Genomic DNA, 20,290 nt, shown 5'->3' on the forward strand with positions numbered 1-20,290 from the left:
AAGACTGGTGCTCCCCAGGACGATAAATTCTTCCTGATCTTCTCTGTAGTAAGACTGGAGCTCTCCAGGACGATAAATCCTTCCTGATATTCTCTGTAGTAAGACTGGAGCTCTCCAGGACGATAAATCCTTCCCGATCTTCTCTGTAGAAAGACTGGCGCTCCCCAGGACGATACATTCTCCCTGATCGTCTCTGTAGAAAGACTGTCGCTCCCCAGGACGATAAATCCTTTCTAATATTCTCTGTAGGAAGACAATCTGAAGTTATTCAAGTATTTAAAAAATAAATAGTATTGATGCAATTGTGACTATTTAAGTGCCTTAAAGATAATGAATTTGATCTTTATCTAAGAAATGGTAACGCATTAATTTCAGGCCATCTGACACAGTCAGCGTTGTCTGGGGGAAATATAAGCATGCCATGACCGTTATGTAAGCATTGTACTTTCCCCATGTTGTTTAAAAGGACGAAGAAAAACCCATAGCATCTAAACATTTGAAAACTTCAATAACACGGGATTACTTAAGCAGTACAGACCCTGTTTGGAAGACGTTAACCGACATTATCATCTCGACATACTCTATCTGATGATAAAAAAAAACTATTTATGTCGAAAACAAAATAATTTTCCCACGAAAAAACATGTTGGTTATTATTAACTGGCGACGTGTGCTGATGACCCCTTCTGACTTGGAATACGTCAAGACTGGGCAGGTCCGCAGTGAGAGTAGATTGGTGCTTCAAAAACTGACGAGGGATACGTCAGACCAGTACGATTGACCTATTGATAATCTTTCCATTAATAAAACAATCATCTTTTCAGAGATATGTCTTTTCTATTTATCTATCTCTACACTATGGACAAAGTATACAATGACCATAGAAATAGACACCATGCAGATATAATAAAATGCGAAATTTGATTATTGTAATGTTTTTAGTTCGTAAGATACTGAATGTCAAATGAATGAAAGAATGAATGAATGAATGAATGAATGAATGAATGAATGAATTTATTTATTTATTTATGAATGAATGAATGAATGAATGAATGAATTTATTTATTTATTTATTTATTGGTGTTTGTAGGAGGGTCCTACCCGCTCAGAAGATATATATATCTTAATATTTACTTTGTCCCTTTATTTTTTTAGTATTGTAAACTATTTAATGTTTCAGTGATTTTAGTTAATTTTGTTTTAACTTATTTTGTAAAAAAATATATCTGGATAAGGTTCCAACACGCTATCCTGGGCTCCCATCTATGTTATTTGGACTGTCACTCAAAGACAGCGAGTTAATGGTTAGTCGTTACTTCTTAGTTAAAGTGATCGGTTGGATACACGTGGCCCAGAACATCTTTCCAGAACATCTTCCCAGATCAACACAGTTCGATGGAGACGTTCTGTGATGGGCCGGAATGAAGCCCAGTGGTATAGCGCTCGCCTGGTGCGCGGTCAGTCTAGGATCGATCCTCGACGGTGGGCCCATTGGGCTATTTCTCGTTCCAGCCAGTGTTCCACAGCTGGTGTGACAAACACTGTGGTATGTACTATCCTATCCCTGTCATGCTTCATATAAAACATCCCTAGCTGCTAATCGGAAAGCGTAGCCCATTGCGAGACGGCAGCGGGTTTACTCTCTCATTAATCTGTGTGGCCATTAACCATATTAATTAAAATGTGTTGAGTGTCGTTAAGTAAAACATTCCTTCCTTCCTGTGACAGATCTGCAAAACTGAGAAGGTTTAAACATTCCCGATCTGTTGGCGAAGATGCGTAGATCAAATGAATGAATGAATGAATGTTTAACGACACCCCAGCACGAAAAATGCATCGGCTATTGGGTGTCAAACAAAGGTAAATGCGTAACTGAAGTGATGATCAATATCAATATAAAAATTCAAGAGTTAAATTAAAACACAGTGTGAAGAACTGTGCACAAACTACAAATATCACAGATATGTAAAATTATATATATATATATATATACACACACAGTCAAATTTGTCTTAAGCGGTCACACAAGGGAGTAGATAAAAGTGGCCGCTTTAGATTGTGGCCGCTGATTACAGGTTGCCACGTATAGTGTCTTTAAAACCTTTGTTGTTACTTGTTTTACCGTTTGTACTGCTAATTAACGGATGTGTGCTTCACTGTTGACTATAAATTAACTTTTGACACGTTGCCTGCATCAGAAAAAATGCACCTGGAATGTATTAATTTAAACAGTTCTCAACAAGTTTGTTTTCTTTTTCCATTTAATTATTTAATTCCTACTTCATGTGGTGTATTGTAATAGTAAGTGAATCTACAAATGTCAAGCGTAGTCTGCCCAGAGGCAATTAGATGCATTTCAATGTTAAACTTTCTTAATTGATTCAAGTTCAAGTTCTTTATTGCTTTAAGTTATAATACAAACAGCAAACTATAATAAATACATATTTACAATATTTGATAATGGTGGGGAGCGCTATAGCACTATCTACAACACACTCATGCATTGATAGACATTATAGATGTATATGAATGCATATGAATGGGTGCTAGTATTCCTCAAGGTGTGATGATCGATTATTTGCTGCACCTTGTCGCTGTTTTTAAAATATCCCTTTTATATAATAGTAAACATTTACCGTGGCCGCTAAATACAGGTATTTTTGAGATTTGGGATCCGATTTAGGTGGACGCTGGCCGCGTTAGACAGGTGACCGCTTATTATAGGTGCATTTACATTATAAATCGTTTGGGAGGGGAAAAGTGGCCGTTTAAGGCAGGTAACCGCTGATGATTACAGGTAGGCGCTAGGACAGGTTTTTATATATATATATATATATATATATATATATATATTCTCAGTATAACGAAGAAAATGTCAACAGAAGTTCAGGATGGAATCGAAATGATTTCATCACATTTCTTCTACCAATATATCTATATAGTTAGCTTAAGATGATTACACTCCACCAAAATGTGACGCACCGTCAGAGTACACTGACAGTGTTCACACCGAGGTGTGGCGATCCTTCTTCAAAATAAATGAATGTGTCAAGTATGTATGGCCGATGTGAACACGACACAAGACTATTTCATCCTTCCTGCACAGCCTGTAGAAGGACTGCCACTCTCCCAGGATTGGCTTGACAGAATGAAGATTGTTCGAAACCACACCGTTCCAATCATTTTGCCAAGTTGGAAAGATAAATTGGTTAATACTATGTTTAAAATCAGTATTTGCGTAAACCGAAACAGATCGTCTATGTCTATATTTCCATAAGAAAGTTTCTTTGTTCTGCGTCCACCTGCGTCAATTGACTGAGGTGCTTGCGTCGCAAGATCGAACCACCTAGGTGGATCCATTCAAAGGATTGATTTTTCTCCAGTACAGAACCGTTACAACAAAGATGCGAACGCACTTAGTAAGCCTTAAAGCCCACAGCTTAACCGCTACACCACCGAGGCCGGTTAAATTTTAAAATATTCAGGTATTTGCAGAAGAGATCACGAGGAAATCAGTGGTGCCAAATTGGAGTCATTAATAGTGTCTGCGAGGGCGCTCTGCAGCACCTCGCTGTAATAAACTCGTGTAAAAGATACCGCCGAGACGGCTCACATTGTTTTGGTCATGTAACTAACAGTCGCAGTTACGATTCGGTCCACGGCAAACGACTGTCAGTTAGTGCCGACACAGATGGGATATAAACTCGGTAACTGGGCTAACGCTATCACCACAGATGATCGAACATTCTAAATAAAGGTATGTAGGGGGTGTTTTTTTATTATTATTCTGTAACTTTATTTCAGTAGCCAGTTCAGCGAGCTAGTCCCCAAAAGCAGTGGCAGAAGAGTTACACACAGGGCCGTACCTGGTGGGTGTATTGGAGCGTGCAGAAACACACAGAATAATATTCATTTGTCCACCCGCAGAAGACCCTGTATTGTTGTTTTGATCTTCCTGTTCACAGCTATTTTAAGCTAGGTAGTAGGTACGGCCCTGGTGAGGGTGGCAGCGGCGTGCGGTGGCTAGGTGTTATAATGTTAGTACTTCAGATGTTTAATTCAGGAGAGATAGGAAAGTGATGAGCGCAGATACAGGAGGAACGAGAGTGACAGGAGGTTGGATAGAGGTAGTGGAATCAAACATTGCACAAAGGAAATGTTCTGGTTATGATTTTATTTTACGGATGAATCTAACCTCAAAGTTACCTACAGGAAGTGCGAAAAGGGGGAAGTTAAAGTCACATATCCTAGTTTTAATATGTGAAAATGGATATTAAGCTTGTTGGTATATAAACCTGTAACACATTTGGATAAAGATGCAGCAGAGTGAAACAAGAATCTGTGACGTTGATACGGAGAAATAACTTTAAAAGTAGACCAGAACCCGACTCCATAACCGTTACTTCTCAGAGGTACGTGCATTTTGTGTTATTAAAAACAACAGAATAACCTTAAAGACTCACGGAAATGGATAATCCAAGAAATAAAATACAAGTAATGTCTGATTTGAGTTATTAAAAACGTCTCTTATAGCGAAAATGGGTTTCAAAAAGATTTCAAAATCATCTTAGAGATTAATTTTATTCCGGTATATCTCCGGGAAGTAATCATGGGCGTCGATCGGTGGGGGACAGGGGGGACGCGTCCCCCTCACTTTTCAGCGCCGGGGGACAATCTATATAAGTGTCCCCCCCCCCCCCCCCACACACACTTTTTCGTTTCGCAAAAGCAACAACAACAACACCAACAAAAACAACAACAGCAACAACAAAAAACCCAAACAAAAATTAAAAGTTTAACCACTAATGTGTAGCTTTATGATTTTCATTGACATTCCTTTATCACACACACACACGCACGCACGCACGAACGCACTAACACGTCCCCCCCCCCCACCCCCCACTTTTAAAGCCGGATTGACGCCCATGGAGGTAATACATAACAGGATATTTAAAAGGTGATGTGATTTTTATTGCTTCGTACTGAAGTGGCAGTTATTTTATTTTTATTTTATTTGTTTAATGTTCCTATAAACACAGCTATGATCACCAGTTTATGTATTAATTAAATTTAGAAATAACTGGGGGGTTTTCATGAGTGTTTTGAAAAAGAATTCTTACAAAAATAATTATTTTAATAGCATTAATATTACTAAACATTTGCCTGTGCCAGAAAACATCTCAAATAAACAAACACGATAATTGAGAGGAAAAAAACACTAATTTATTTCGTTTCTTCATATTTTTATAATTATGTTTGTTTAGCCTACTTTTTGAATTGCTACCAAGAATCTAATCAGTATGACGCACAGGATATGCGTCACGGGTATCACACCACCATTAATTTCCTCCATTTATAATTACATGAATCTGTAAATAATTTCCTCCATTTATAATTACATGAATCTGTAAATAATGTAGTTTACATTTTTCAGTAATTACATTAAAAACTTTTAGAATTGTATTAAGGGATTTTTGTCTGAAATACTCTGTGCAATTGAAAAATAAACATTACAAAATTCATCGTAAATTTAACTACTTAAATCATACTTAAGACATAAAATGAGTGTCCTATTTGGACAGTTTTTCTTTAAATACAGGTTGAAATACACACCTATGGTCTGATTTAAAGCAAGATAAATGTTCGAGAATGGAATGGAATATTTGTTTTAAAGATACCACAGAACATTTTAAACTATGGGTATTTTGTTTTCTAACATATGGTTATTTCGACATTTTTGGTCGATGGAGAAAAATAGCAGAAGAAACCCGCTGCTGCCATATTATAGGCCACTAATACCGATAAACAGAAATGGATGCTTTAAATGCACTTATCCATAGACAGGACAATACATACCACGGCTTTTGGTATGTTATGCCTCACCCCCATTCGCACAACTATTTCCTCACACCCTTTTATATTTGCCTGTCGCCCCATAACAAGAATCATAGACAATGTGGGTACCACCCCACCCTTGATGCGGCACTTGAGGACGAAAATGTACGGGTTTTTTGTTGTTGTTGTTGGGTTTTTTTTTTGGGGGGGGGGGGGGGCGGGCTACTCAATATAAATAAAGATAAAAACGAGTTGTGCCCCCACTAGATACTGTACACTGAACTCTTCCACTCCAGATATCGGTACTTCGGGCATGTGTGGGTGCGCCTCCCCCAATAAGAATATCCTGGCCAATGACCAGTGGTTGGGAACTTGTTGATTTATACCCCGCCCCCTCCCCGTCCCCCGGGGTTCGGGACGGGACCCTGTATAAAGCAGCCAACTGTTTTAAGAAGCCACTGATTTATATTTCTACAGGCGACTGTTTACTGCAAAGTGTGTAAACATTTATGTTTCAAGGTGAAACCCCCCCCCCCCCCCCCCAAACAATTACTATCTCTTGAATGGCATTGCAAAGAATGGATATTACGATAACAGAGATATCCATTTCCCATTGAGTGAAAACAGGCATTTCCCCTGATTAGTGCAACCGTCGGCTTTACGTCATAGTTGCAATGTGTGTTAGATAGCAGGGATACGGTTACCCGGCAGTTCAGGGAACTCCAGAAACTCCAAGTGGGCGGGGAGTAAGCGGATAACTGTTACAAAACTAATAATATGTGACAGCAGCTCGACACTGCGGCATTAAGCCGCGTCCAAAAAGTGTCAGGGATACTTTTTTAAAATTAAATATTCACGGATCATTTGTGATCCTTATTGACGGAGAGCTGACAAACAAGATAAAATCGGTTTAGACCCCTGTTCAACATATCGACTTGGCGGAAATGTAGAAATAGTACAACATAGGCTATTTTTTGCACTAGATCTACCACCCGTCGCTACTGATACGAATCCATCGGATTTTATAAGCACTTTAAAATGACTTTTCTTATCATTTGGTTATCACATAGCTCAACCACTGATATACCATTCGTGTATCACTGGCTAAAAAGGGATTTAAAAATCGTTACTGTAAGTGGCACCGTAAAAATGCATCTTACGGATGACATGAGGAATTCCATACACATGTATATCTGCTTCGCAAATGGCTTTCATTGTCATTCATCATCATTCTTAAATATTATTATATAGATATATATTTAAAAAATAAAATAATAATAATAATAAATATTTTAAAAAAACCTTGTCTGGACCATACATAGCGGGACGGTGTGTGTGCTGGGGGGACCTGTCCTTCTACAAAATAATTAATTAGTACATAAAATAATAATACCAACCCCCCAAAAAAAACAACAATACCCCCCCCCCCCCCCCCCCCCCCCCCCAAACCAAAGAAACAAAACAAACAGTTGAATTCGGTGATGACAACAAGGGAAAGTGTCTAAAACTTTGAGTTTACAGTCCTGTTTCTATAGCTGTGTATTCAATACTACGCATCATTCGGGTTATACAATTAACCTTTTATATACGACTGCCCTATTAAGTGCTGTCGTAAAGAACACGTAATACTAAAATATTTACGACTGCTTCGATTGACAAGGCCTTGCGATCCACCTGACCTCAGGAAAGTGCTCTACGACTAAACTACGTCATCCCATGAAAAAGACCATGTACTGTTGTGTCCTAACTCGAGTTTTTGTCTCTTCCCCCCCCCCCCCCCCCCCCCCCCCGCTTATGTCCGGCTAGTTGCTAGGGATGGGTATCATGAGAATGTTTATGTTACTATACGTGTCATTAAATTATTAAATACACCATCGTCAACCTATTTTAAGAAAAACATGTAACAAAATAAAGAAAACATGTTATATAATTTGAAATTTGTCATTCAAAACATGAAGTATATGGATCACTTGGGTGTTCTAAAGTTTATGTAATAATGCCAGGCCCTTCCTTTTTTTCACATCTTAGACTACACTAAGAACACCAGTCGATATTAAGAGATTGGGGTTTCCGACTGATAACGAACTTAAAACTCGAATATTACTGAGTATATCGGTTTATGTATGGTATATCGTAATACGTATTATTTACCATTTCAATCATAATATATCGGTATACAGGCTCGTTGGATATCTCAAGTGCGAGGGCACAATCTCTAGTGGAGTGGGTGCAGTCTTTAGTGTGCTTGTTTGTGTAGGGGTGGGAGTGGAGGTGGGGGTGGGGGAAGGGGGCACAAGCCAGATTTAAAAAACAATTTTTATTTATATTAAGTAAGACAGAAAAAACCCATACATTCCCCTCTCGCTTTCTTCGGGCCTGGGGAGGGGCGTAGCTCAGTAGTAAAGCGCTCGCTTTATGCGGGGTCGCTTTGGGATCGATCTCCGTCGGTGGACCCATTGAGCTGTTCTCGTTCCAGCCAGTGCACCACGACTGGCATATCAAAGGCCGTGGTATGTTCGATCCTGTCTAGGGGATGGTGCATACAAAAGATCCCTTGCTACTAATGGAAAAATGTAGCGGGTTTCCTTTCTAAGACTATATGTCAAAATTACCAAATGTTTGACATCCAATAGCCGAATAAATGAAGGTGCTCTAACGGTGTCGTTAAACAAAACCAACTTCGTGGCTGGTATACCATTAATATCTAGCACATCTACTAGTGACGGCCCTGTGGGTGTATCGTGCTCTGCTACAGTTTGTTCTGCGCGTATTATTATAGGATGTGTACGGTACGCGTGGTCGGCAAAACGTTTTTTTATGAGCAGTCCACAATTAACGTCCGCGGCGTAGGAAATACGACCGCGCTGTATCCCCCTAATTGAGTTCGTATGTTACTATAACACTTCCTACAGCTTTTAAGTAGACCGCTGTTTTAAAGTATCTAATCCTTTATGACAATTTTTACAAGTGGTTCGCTTCTCATACTGTTGTTAATTTCCTCTGCGTAATAATATTAGCGAAACTGACAATTCGGAAATAGATTTTATATGAAATCATCTAAATAGGTTCGTTTACCGAAACTGTGTTCGATCAGTCAATTCACCGTCTTGATGATGTGATATAGTACTCAGTCGCTGATTTATTGTTGGAATGATTGTTGAATGTGTAGAGCAATATCTATATATTTATTTATTGTTTGTCTGTCTATCTATATATTTACTGTCTGTCTGTCTGTCTCTCTCTCTCTCTCTCTCTCTCTCTCTCTCTCTCTCTCTCTCTCTGTGTGTGTGTGTCTGTCTGTCTGTCTATCTATTTATTGTCTGTCGGTCTATCTACTACTCAAAAGAATTTAAGGGTCAAAAATTTATAACCAAATAAGTTTCAGAGTGTATTAGATTGATGATGTAAACTACACCAAAAATTTAATTTATTGTTCCATATTTACAAAAAAACACAAATAAACATCACTGTATACAAGAAAGTCACATGACATGCTGTCAAAGTTGAAGGTTGTCAAACATGGATTTTACACATTAGAACATTCGTTTAATAGTGTGTGAATCCACCCCTGGCGCGAATACACTCGACACATCGTTGCCTCATGCTGTTGATCAGACGTCTGAAGAACTCTTGGGGAATGGCCTGCCACTCTGCCATAAGAAGTTGACCCAGATCATGAAGGTTGGCCGGAGGGCATGGTTATCCCGAACTCTCCTGCCTAATTCGTCCCAGGCGTGCTCTATTGGGGCCAAGTCAGGCGAATATGCTGGCCAATCCATCCTGGCGATACCTTGTTGTCTGAGAAAGTCCGTTACCACCCTGGCGCTGTGGGGTCTGGCATTGTCATCCTGCAGAACTGCCCCGCCGCCAATCTGCTGAAGGCCTGGGAGAACCAACGGCCGGATAATCTCATTCAGATAGCGGATTCCATTCAGATTGCCATCCACCACATAGAGAGGGGTCCTGTAGTGGATAGAGATGCCGCCCCACACCATGACGCTGCCACCACCGAACCGGTGATTTTGTCTAACGTTAACGTCAGCGAAGCGCTCCCCAGGACGTCTGTAGACACGAACCCGACCGTCGTTGAACTGGAGACTAAACCTGGACTCATCAGCGAACATCACTCGACCCCACTGAACACGTTGCCACCGCAGATGAAGCGTGCACCAGTGATGTCTGGCCGTTCTGTGACGTGGTAGGAGTGGTGGTCGAACAGCCTGGCGACGGCAGCGTAGATTATTGGCTCTCAGACGATTGCGTATGGTTTGATCAGACACTCGAGTTCCAGTCGCAGTCCGCAGATTGTCACGTAATCGGCGTGCAGTGGTTGTGCGTTGACGTAGAGCCATATTGGTGATGTAGCGGTCCTCTCTATTTGTAGTGCTTCGGGGTCTTTCAAACAGAATTCGTTGCTTGGTACCGTTGCCACAGTCGGCCAACGACACTCTGACTGACACCAAGTCTCAGAGCAACATTTCTTTGCGTATTGCCATCCTTAAGCCAAGCAATATCCCTTCCTCGATTTTCGATAGTCAGTTGACGTCGTACCATTGTCAAATTTGGAGTGTGCACCGTACACGAACGCAAGCTCCAATTATACGGAAATTCAGCATTGGGAACATGGAATACACATGCAAAGCGTGCAAATGAAGCGCTTTGTGAAAAAGCAAGTTATGGCACTTAGCAGACCTTTCGCTTTCGCCCTAATTTACGTGCAAATGTAAGCATGTTTTCGCCATTAGAACTAGTCGACAGTGTCAAGGACAGTGGATTTTAATTCATTTATGGGTTGCTTAGACCCACTTTCGTCAAAATGGAACAATACCATGCGTGACATTATGGTCTAGCTAATATAATTGACATTCAGAAAATAATGTCGAAAATATCGTCTGACCCTTAAATTCTTTTGAGTAGTATATATATCTCTGTATGCATGTCTGTCTGTCTGTATTTCTGTCTGTCTGTCTATCCTTCTGTCTTTCTATCTGTCTGTATGTCCGTATGTCTGTCTGTCTGTCTGTCTGTCTGTCTGTCTGTCTGTCTGTCTGTTTATCTATATATCTATTTATTTATTGCCTGTCTGTCTATCGATCTATTTATCTATCTGTCTGCCTGCCTGCATGCCTGTCTGTCTGTCTGTCTGTCTATCTATTTATTGTCTGTCTGTCTTTCTATTTATCTATCTATCTATCTATCTATATCTATATCTATCTATCTATCTATCTATCTATCTATCTATCTATCTATCTATTGTCTGTCTGTCTGTCTGTCTGTCTGTCTGTCTGTCTATCTATTTATTGCCTGTCTGTCTATCTATCTATCTATTTATCTATCTGTCTGTCTATCTGTCTGTCTGTCTGTCTGCCTGCCTGCCTGCCTGCCTGCCTGCCTGTCTGTCTGTCTATCTATTTATCTATCTATTTATTGTCTGCCTGTCTTTCTATTTATCTATGTATGTATGTATGTATGTATCTATCTATCTATCTATCTATCTATCTATCTATCTATCTATCTATTGTCTGTCTGTCTATCTATTTATTGTCTGTCGGTCTATCTATCTATATATCTGTCTGTCTACCCTTCTATCTTTCTATCTATCTATCTCTCTCTCTCTCTCTCTCTCTCTCTCTCTCTCTCTCTCTCTCTCTCTCTCTCTCTCTCTCTCTCTCTCTCTCTGTCTGTCTATCTATATATCTGTCTGTCTATCTATCTGTCTGTCTATCTATCTATCTATCTATCTATCTATATATCTATCTATCTATTTATTGCCTGTCTGTCTATCTATCTGTCTGTCTGTCTGTCTGTCTGCCTGCCTGCCTGCCTGCCTGCCTGCCTGCCTGCCTGCCTGCCTGTCTATCTATCTATTTATCTATCTATTTATTGTCTGTCTGTCTTTCTATTTATCTATGTATCTATCAATAGATATATATACAGTTAAATCCCGTTGGCTCGAACCCCGTCGGTGCTCGAGAAAGTGTTCGACCCATCGGGTAGTTCGACCGAACCATTCGGTCAACATCGGACATTTCCGAAACATCAGTTAGAAAGTTGAATTAGATACAAATTGTGTAATACACGTAAATGCACTGAAATCAAATAAATAAATGGCAAATTCTTAATCTGTATTTACATGAATTTGTTACTGAACAATTTGAATATTTCAACAATAAAAAACGCAGCACTGTCCACTTTTCAGAAATGTAGTCGTTTTCAAAGTAACGCTTTATGCTGAGGCCCGTTTGTGCACTAATTGTTTGATTGGTATCACGGTTCATCTAACAGTTGCAGTAACACTAGCTGTACTTTAAAGATCATTACCAATAGTCGTTAACAAACAACATGACAAGTGTGGTGACAAAAGGATTGCATAGCTAGTGTCGCGATTCCCCGATTCATCTATGTCTGCGTCGTTAAATAAAACATTTCTTTCTTTCTTTCTATAGTTCGTTCCGCCTAAATAATTAATCCGAATGTTATAATAACCAACTGCGCAAGCGCAGTAATTGTTAGTCCTGTTCGATTCTTGCATTCTGTACTATTTTTCGATGAAGACGGACGTCAGCCCTTGTTCTCTCGATCTGCCCCCCCCCCCCCCCCCCCCCCCCCCCACACCTGGGGGGATTGCTCAAGTCCTACGGAATGCTGCTAGAATACCGGGTATCGTACACCGGGTCACGGGCTTCCGTGACCTTGGTGTACGGGAACCCACCATCTCCGAAGAGAGGAAGATATAGGAAGAGGAAAAGCGCGCCAGGGAAGGAACAGGGGGGGGGGGGGGCGGCCAAAGCCAGCGGCTAAACCGCTGGTGGCGGCTCCGTCTGTGAAACCGCCCACAGCCCAGCCTGCGACCGAGAGGAAGAAGTTGGACAAGCTCCCGACAGAAACCACACGGCCGACTACGCCACCGCCAACTCCGTTTGAACCCATGTTCCCGGAGTTAGCGACCAGGCACCCTATACGTCACTCTACTTCAACTCCGGAATTTGACCGTGCTACCAAGGAGGAGCGCGCCCGGAGTTCGGCCCTACCCGCCGTTGGAAAGAGGAAGGCCGAGACGACTGCGACCACCACCAGCAGGGACCCTCCTCAACAACCGCCGCCGCCCCCCAAAGGGGCGGAACCAGTGGAAGGCACTCAAGCCTGGACGCTCCACGGCCACCTGAACAAGCGCTATGGCAAATGCTACAGGATGGGCATCACTCAACCTGAAAACTTTCTCTGCCCCCCTTTCGACCATGGATTTAGGCAGATCCCCAACGGCGATGGACAGCACGAAAGCCATGTCATCAGCTTAAACGATGGAATCAGATGTTTGTTAGTGACATACCGCAAGGGACAACTCTACAACCAGGCTCTGCTGATCACCGAGATGGATAACGTTTCAATCCATCGCATTCTGAAGAAGATCTTCGGAGGTGATCAGTACCCTAAGGCTGCCAAGGCCCTAAGGACACCAGAGTTCCACCAGTTCCTGCCCAACTACGATTCCAGAGTCTGGCTCTCCTCGCCGTAGTCATCAATCTCCCACCAATCTCCTACCAACCTTTGCCTCCGTGAGTACCAACCTCTTTTATTGGGCTAGTTAGACTTTAAACGTTTTGGAAGCAGTTCAAAATTCTTATGTTTATTTTTTTATAAGTAGTCTAACGCATTTTACTTTGGCGCCCGTTCAATTGCTCAAAATCACCCTAAAAACCTTTTGGCTGAGCAGTCTTAACTATTTTGGGATACATTTTAGAGTCCGGACATGTTTTTGGATGCAGTTACTCTTTGTAGACTTAGGTAAAATACAGGCTTCACCGAGAAATCGAAATTCAGCCAATCAGAGCACGGCTCCCACTCGGTGATCTTCAAGTTTGCGAAGTGTTTGCTATTTGGTCCGCGCTCGCGTTGACCTTACTAAATGGCTTTTTTCCAAATTCCGCCCACCTCAAACTTACACCCCCCCCCCCCCCCACTCTTATGAATTCGGCGAGTTTTACTTGTCAACCTAACGCATGTCTAAATAGGTGCGACTCGCTCGTATATTTTGTGTTGTCTTATTTCATTTATAATGGCGGAGCGACCCAAAAAACGGCAACGTATCGAACTTTCGTTAGAAACTAAAGTCAAATTAATACAAAAATTAGGCAAAACAAAAAAATTTAGAACAAAATTTTTAATTCGTACGTACGAATAAATAATGTTTTAGGAAATAAAATGAAATTTAACCTAGTACAAATATTAGAACAACCAGGATAACGTTTAATATGCAGCCACTAATATTTTATGCAGAAAAATATATTTGATACGTAATTAATCGTTAAAAAATCTTTGTTAGTCTATAACATCTTAAACATTGCTGCAAACTTAGGAATGTCCCTTTAAGTATATTTTTTATGTCTGTGAAATAATCGATTGCAAGTCTGGGTCTGTGTTTCCCAACCATCCATGGGTTCAAATGTCATTGTTGATCGCGAGTTGTCAGTCATTCAAGAACCATAACTCTGGATGAACTCTGTCTAAACCGGTCCTCTATGTAAACCGGACTATTTCGACGGTACGAAGTGAGTCCGGTTTAGACAGAAACCACTGTATATATATATATATATATATATATATATATATATATATATATATATATATATATTGATAGATACATAGATAAATAGAAAGACAGACATACAATACATAGATAGATAAATAGATCAGACAATAGATAGATAGATAGCAAAATAGCATGGGCAAAATACAGCTAGAAGGCTTACCATTAAAAAAACATATTGTTTTAATTCTTCACCATTTCCTAGAAGTAAATATGTGAACCATAACTTGTGTCACAATTAGGAACTGTAGTGGGGATCAATGAACTCTCACCCGGAAGTATGTAGTATGGCATTTCCTCTCTCTCTCTCTCTCTCTCTCTCTCTCTCTCTCTCTCTCTCTCTCTCTCTCTCTCTCTCTCTCTCTCTCTCTCTCTCTCTCTCTCTCTCTCTCTCTCTCTTGACTAACGATTTACCCACTACCATGGACAGACAGCCCAGATAGCCCAATGCAGCGTACTTGAACCTTAGTTGACTATAAGCATTAAAACAAATGAAAAATGAAAATTTAGTTGGTTACTTTTACATATAGGTTTGGCTGTTACTGTACACACAGTCTCTAGTTGCTCTAATCTGTGCGTTAGTCTTCGGGCGGTGAAAACACCACCTATTTTAAAATACATTATTCAACTACTGTCTAATATTTTTATTACTGCGTTCAGTTTTATTCAACAGAGGGCACTATAATTCATTTGTGTGAGATGGTTTTGTGTGTTCTGCCTAAAAAGAGCGGTCGCGATTGATCGATGTCAAATTTAATGGGATGTTGTAGTCATGAGAAGCGAGATTCAGTTGACTGCAGCATGAGGTATGATGGATTGTAAGATCGATTCCCTTCACAGGAATTACTGGGCTACTTCTCGTTACTGTCAGCGCCAGAGAGCTGGTATATTATTAAACACTGTACCGCGATGTTCTAATTGAACACTAAGTCCGTGAAAAGGAAAGGGTTATTAGTGTAACGACACACCATCACATTTAAACTTAGGATATGTTTCTATTGGTTTATGGGGAGCGGGATTTAGCTCAGTCGGTTGAGAGTTCGCATGAGGTGGTTGCGTCGCAGGATCGAACCACCTCAGTGGATCCGTTCAATTAAAAACATTTTTTTCCCAACCAGTGCGCCACAACTGGTCAAAGGCCGTGGTATATGTTTTCCTGTCTGGGGGAAAATGCATATAAAAGACCCCTTGCTGCATTAGAAAAGAAATATAGCGGGTTTCCTCTGTTGACTACGAATCAGAATTACCAAACGTTTGATATCCAATAGCCAATGACTAATTAATCAATTAGCTCTAGTGGTGTCGTTAAACAAAACAAACTTTAAACAAAACAAATTATTGGTTTATGAGAGAGAGAGAGAGAGAGAGAGAGAGAGAGAGAGAGAGAGAGAGAGAGAGAGAGAGAGAGAGAGAGAGAGAGAGAGAGAGAGAGAGAGAGAGAGAGAGAGAGAGAGAGCCCTCTGCCGTTACAGTGGCTATTCTTACAGAAAGTAGTGAGGTATATTTTTAAATGCACTTACGCAGAAACAGGACAGTACAAACCTCAGCCTTTGATGTCAGATTCGTGCAACACTGAATGGGGAAAGTGGGAGTAAAAACCCATTCCATCGCAGGCCATCGATCCTATAACCTATCGCACCCCAGACTTTGACTGAGGTATGTACCGCTCTCCAATTATCACTGTAAAGGTTCCAGTGTACCAAATCAATTCCTATTACTCATAATGTTGACCTTTACTAATACAACTGATATATGCAGCGTATCAACACTCCCGGGCAGTATACCAATATAGAGTGTGGCACCTCACATTTAATCATTTTATGAATGTTTTTATTAGCAACCTTAATTTTTGCTGAAAATTGCAGTACCATGTTGGAGGTACCCTGCACTGGTTTCAACCTCCTGTGTATATTACATAACAGCTGTATAACAAATACAAGTGTATTTATTTATTTATTTATTCGCAATGAATAATAGTCTTTGCACAAATAATCAATGTCATAATATATAATATTATATTACTACCAATCAGAGCTACAGCTGTTTTTACTCCGATAATATTTGAAGGTGTACCACTTTGACACGGAACTTTAGTTTTTGTACAATGCAACCTAAAACCGCGCATGTGTTAATTTGTGAGATGTACCTCTGGTAGAACTAAACAAAATAACATCCGGCTGGGTCAAAGTTCGAAAGAACCCGAAAATTTGATAGAGCGGTTAATACTACCAGTTCTCAAATAGGTGATAAATATGAAAGAGAATCTTATCTAAAAAAGAAGAAGTTTTATGTGGACAATAAATATATGCAAATATATTTCATCAAATACCACTGTAAACTTGAGTTGTTGTAAAAACATCCGGTTGTATCGAAAAAGAGCCCTAAAAGCTTTCACTTTCTACAGTTAATACTTTGTGGGAGGGGTTGTAGTATTCATATTTAGTTTGGTCGACAAATCCATGAGTGATTCGTGAGTGCATGCCATCACACCTGTATATATTCCATTCAGCTCTATCGTGTGGAAGTTTGGGTTTTCCAAGCTAGTTTGGGAGTGACAGTCCTTCTACAGGCGGTGAAAGAGGGATGAAACATTGTTCGCGTATCTTCCACGGGAGTGGCGGTCCTCCTAAAAACGAGCGCCTGATAGTAGATCATGGAAGCGATCACACTTTGCCTAACATCCTTTCGACTCTGCCTTGTGCAGCGATACGAATTTGATATCGGAATACGGTTTTATCGTTAAGATTTGTCAATATATTGCATATAGTGTTTTAACCACATACGCTAACATTGTCATCTTTATGGATCATAGTTTGATCGATATATTGCATAAAATGTTTTAACCACATACGTTAATATTGTTGCTTATGGAAGTTCATTTGGTACGGTACAATCTGTATAAGACTGCGATAAAACAGTCGTGCAGTAAAACCATCTAATGTATTTAATTTTTCTCTAACGACTTCTGTAGTTCATTGGCTCACGTTCCTCTGCTAACTGTCCTCGCTCCATGCTGTTCAGCCGATCAGGTTTTGCACTGGGTAAACGCAAGATCACTTTCCTTAAAGTCAATCATAGAATTGATTTTTTCTGTAATTGACCTGTTGTGAATCGAATTTCTGTCACAGGCTAATATGGGTATTTTCTCTAAATGTTCATTCGGGCAAAGTGGAGTACTTTTGCAGTGCTTGATCTTACAGGTAAGGAATCGTATAGTTGTAGTTGTTTCAGTGGTTCTGTATGGGGGGGGGGGGGGGGGGTCGGTTTTGTAGCCATTAAAACAGACAGTGGATTAAGCAATGTAATATATCTGGATAATAAAACCTTTATTGATAAATAGCTTACTCAAAAAAGTAAATATTCCTGGAGCTGGGGACCTTTTGCATGCATGAGAGGTCCCCAAAATCACCCTCCATATTTAGTGAGGGAACCACCTGGGCCATGATAAAAATCAGGGTGGACATTCTGATTCCTGACAATAAGTGCGAAATTTGAACTTATGTACAAAATTAACATGGTGAAAAAGTGACCAAATATTATGGGTAGGGGAAATTAAATTTGACATATCTTGGCGAGATATCAATATATCATAGTAGTTTACACACCAAAATGAAGACATTTGTATTGGATAATTGTCAAGGTCAAAGTATGATGTCATGAGGGTGTTGCCTTTAAATTACGACCCCCCCCCCCAAAAAAAAAAAAATTAATAATAAAAAAAAAATAATAAAAAAAAAAAAAAAAAAAATTGTAATGGACCCTCAAACGCTCGGATTAAAGATAGACATTGTTTAGTTAGCTTTCTTGCAAGAAGACATCCTAAGTAAGTTTTTAAATTCATAACCGTAACATATTAACCACGTCGATGACATTTGAACAAAAAAAAAAAACAGTAGTAGATTTTCGGTAAGAAGTAAACACTCCACAAAATGTACGATAATAATGTTCCATTTGGTAAATTTCATCATCAACCAATGCTAAAGTGCAAATGTATATCTGAAAAACGTTCTTGACATTAGCTGACCTTGATAGTCCGATATGGGGTCAAAGGCCATCAAGGTACAACATTGTTTTTATCAAACTGACACAACATCATAAATAGTTGTCAAAACCATAGGCAATGCACAATATTTGATGATACAATTGTCTGCTGCATATTCAGCTCCTTTACGGGACACAGTGGTGGATCCAGAAAATCCATTTGGGGGGGGGGGGGGGGGGGTATTGAAGGGAGGGGGGCTTAGATCCGCCCTTGGGATATCTGAAAAACGTTCAGACCTTGATGGTCGGTATATATTTTAAATATAGAAATTATAACATTATTATGGAGTGGCGGTCCTCTTAAGGACGAGCACCTGCAATTACGACTGTGCTTGACGTCCTTTCGACTCGTGTGCAAAGATACAATTTTGACCAGAGAATACGGTTTTGTCGTTCAACTTTATTTAAGAATTGACAGCAATTATTTTTTGGTTCATGCAAGTATGAACCAAAAAATAAATCTTGAATTTTTATATTGATGTTGATCATCATTTTATTTATTTGCATTACCATAGTTTGACGCCCAATAGCCGATGTATTTTTCGTGCTGGTGTGTCGTTAAACATTCATTCATTCATTAATTCAAATCTTATCAGAGGCGGAGTTATAATTGTATTATATATTAATTTTATATTTTTTTTACGATCCCTCTCCAAACCTCCCCCAAAGTTCCCTTGGCATCCCGCCTCATGTCATTGGGGCCCCCTAAATGGATTTTCTGGATCCGTCACTGCTCATAATTAAATTTATATGCATACTTTAACAATACATAACAGAATTTATTTTGTTAAGCTTTAAATACACCTGTAGTATTGTTTGTGTAAACTTCGTTGATACTTATGTCGAGTAAGAATGCAAACGTTCATTCACTATTATTTGAATCAGGTGATTTTTTTTAAATGCTGTGCATTTTTTACAGATCATTTTGATATATTGGAAATAATTTGTCCTATTCGTGTTTAGTTTATATTTTATGAAAGTGAATGAAGGGGACGTGTCTAATATTTATGCTGTTTTTGGTGGAACCGTTTAATTTTCACCAACAGCTGTAGAACATCGCTTACAAGTAAGTTACAGGCATGAAGTTTCCTACATTTCTTTGGCCACCGTCCGAGTGTCATGTTATGATTAGCGAAGAGGTGTTTTTTTTTTATCAATGCGTATAGATCTACATGTCTACTCTGCTATAGCATTTTCCATTAATTTATCGTATACATTTTTTATTGCTTTTGTAGCTTTCATGTGTGTTTTCTTCAAAATATCTAAATAGGGTTTCCTGAATAATCCGGCTTGTTGCACAAAAGTAGTGCCAGTCAGTGTGTATGTGTGTGTGTGTGTGGGGGGGGGGGGGGGGGGGGTAGTAATCAGATTGCCGTAAAGTGTATAGCCGCAAAGAAAATTTAATTATTCCAGTTTGTATATAATTACCTGAGAAAAGATGCATTTTCATATTCATATATATATATATATATATATATATATATATATATATATATATATATATATATATATATATATACACACAGTACTACGCAAAACAATTTTTGCTAAAGCATTTTCATTATGGCTAATAAAAATCCCATTTGACTAATATTTTGGATACATGTATTTTTTATCCAGGGTTAGCCCTGTAGATACATTCCAAAACAACTCGTTTTAAGATAAATGGTATCTAACGTCTACTCCTTTAGTATTGTCTATGATGACATTTCTCGCCCTCGCGTGTCGGTTTGGCGAACACAGCTTTGCACGTGGTTAAGTTCACGCATACTAGTCCTGCGTTCAACTGACTCGAGCGCGAGGTAACGTTTCGTAACTCTTGCTGGT

At 39.6% G+C, this 20,290-nt stretch overlaps 1 protein-coding gene across 2 annotated transcripts in view; it reads left to right on the forward strand.

The window, feature by feature from the left end:
• The first annotated feature begins 3,637 nt into the window (after positions 1–3,637).
• Positions 3,638–20,290, forward strand: part of LOC121381406 (secretin receptor-like) — a 98,522-nt gene continuing 81,869 nt past the window's right edge. For both annotated transcript variants that reach the window (XM_041510705.1, XM_041510706.1), the window contains exon 1: positions 3,638–3,757. The gene's annotated coding sequence lies outside the window, so the exon portion shown is untranslated. The remainder of the gene's footprint in view (positions 3,758–20,290) is intronic.

Source organism: Gigantopelta aegis, chromosome 9, assembly GCF_016097555.1.
Source record: "Gigantopelta aegis isolate Gae_Host chromosome 9, Gae_host_genome, whole genome shotgun sequence".
NCBI classification, from domain to species: Eukaryota; Metazoa; Mollusca; class Gastropoda; order Neomphalida; family Peltospiridae; genus Gigantopelta; species Gigantopelta aegis.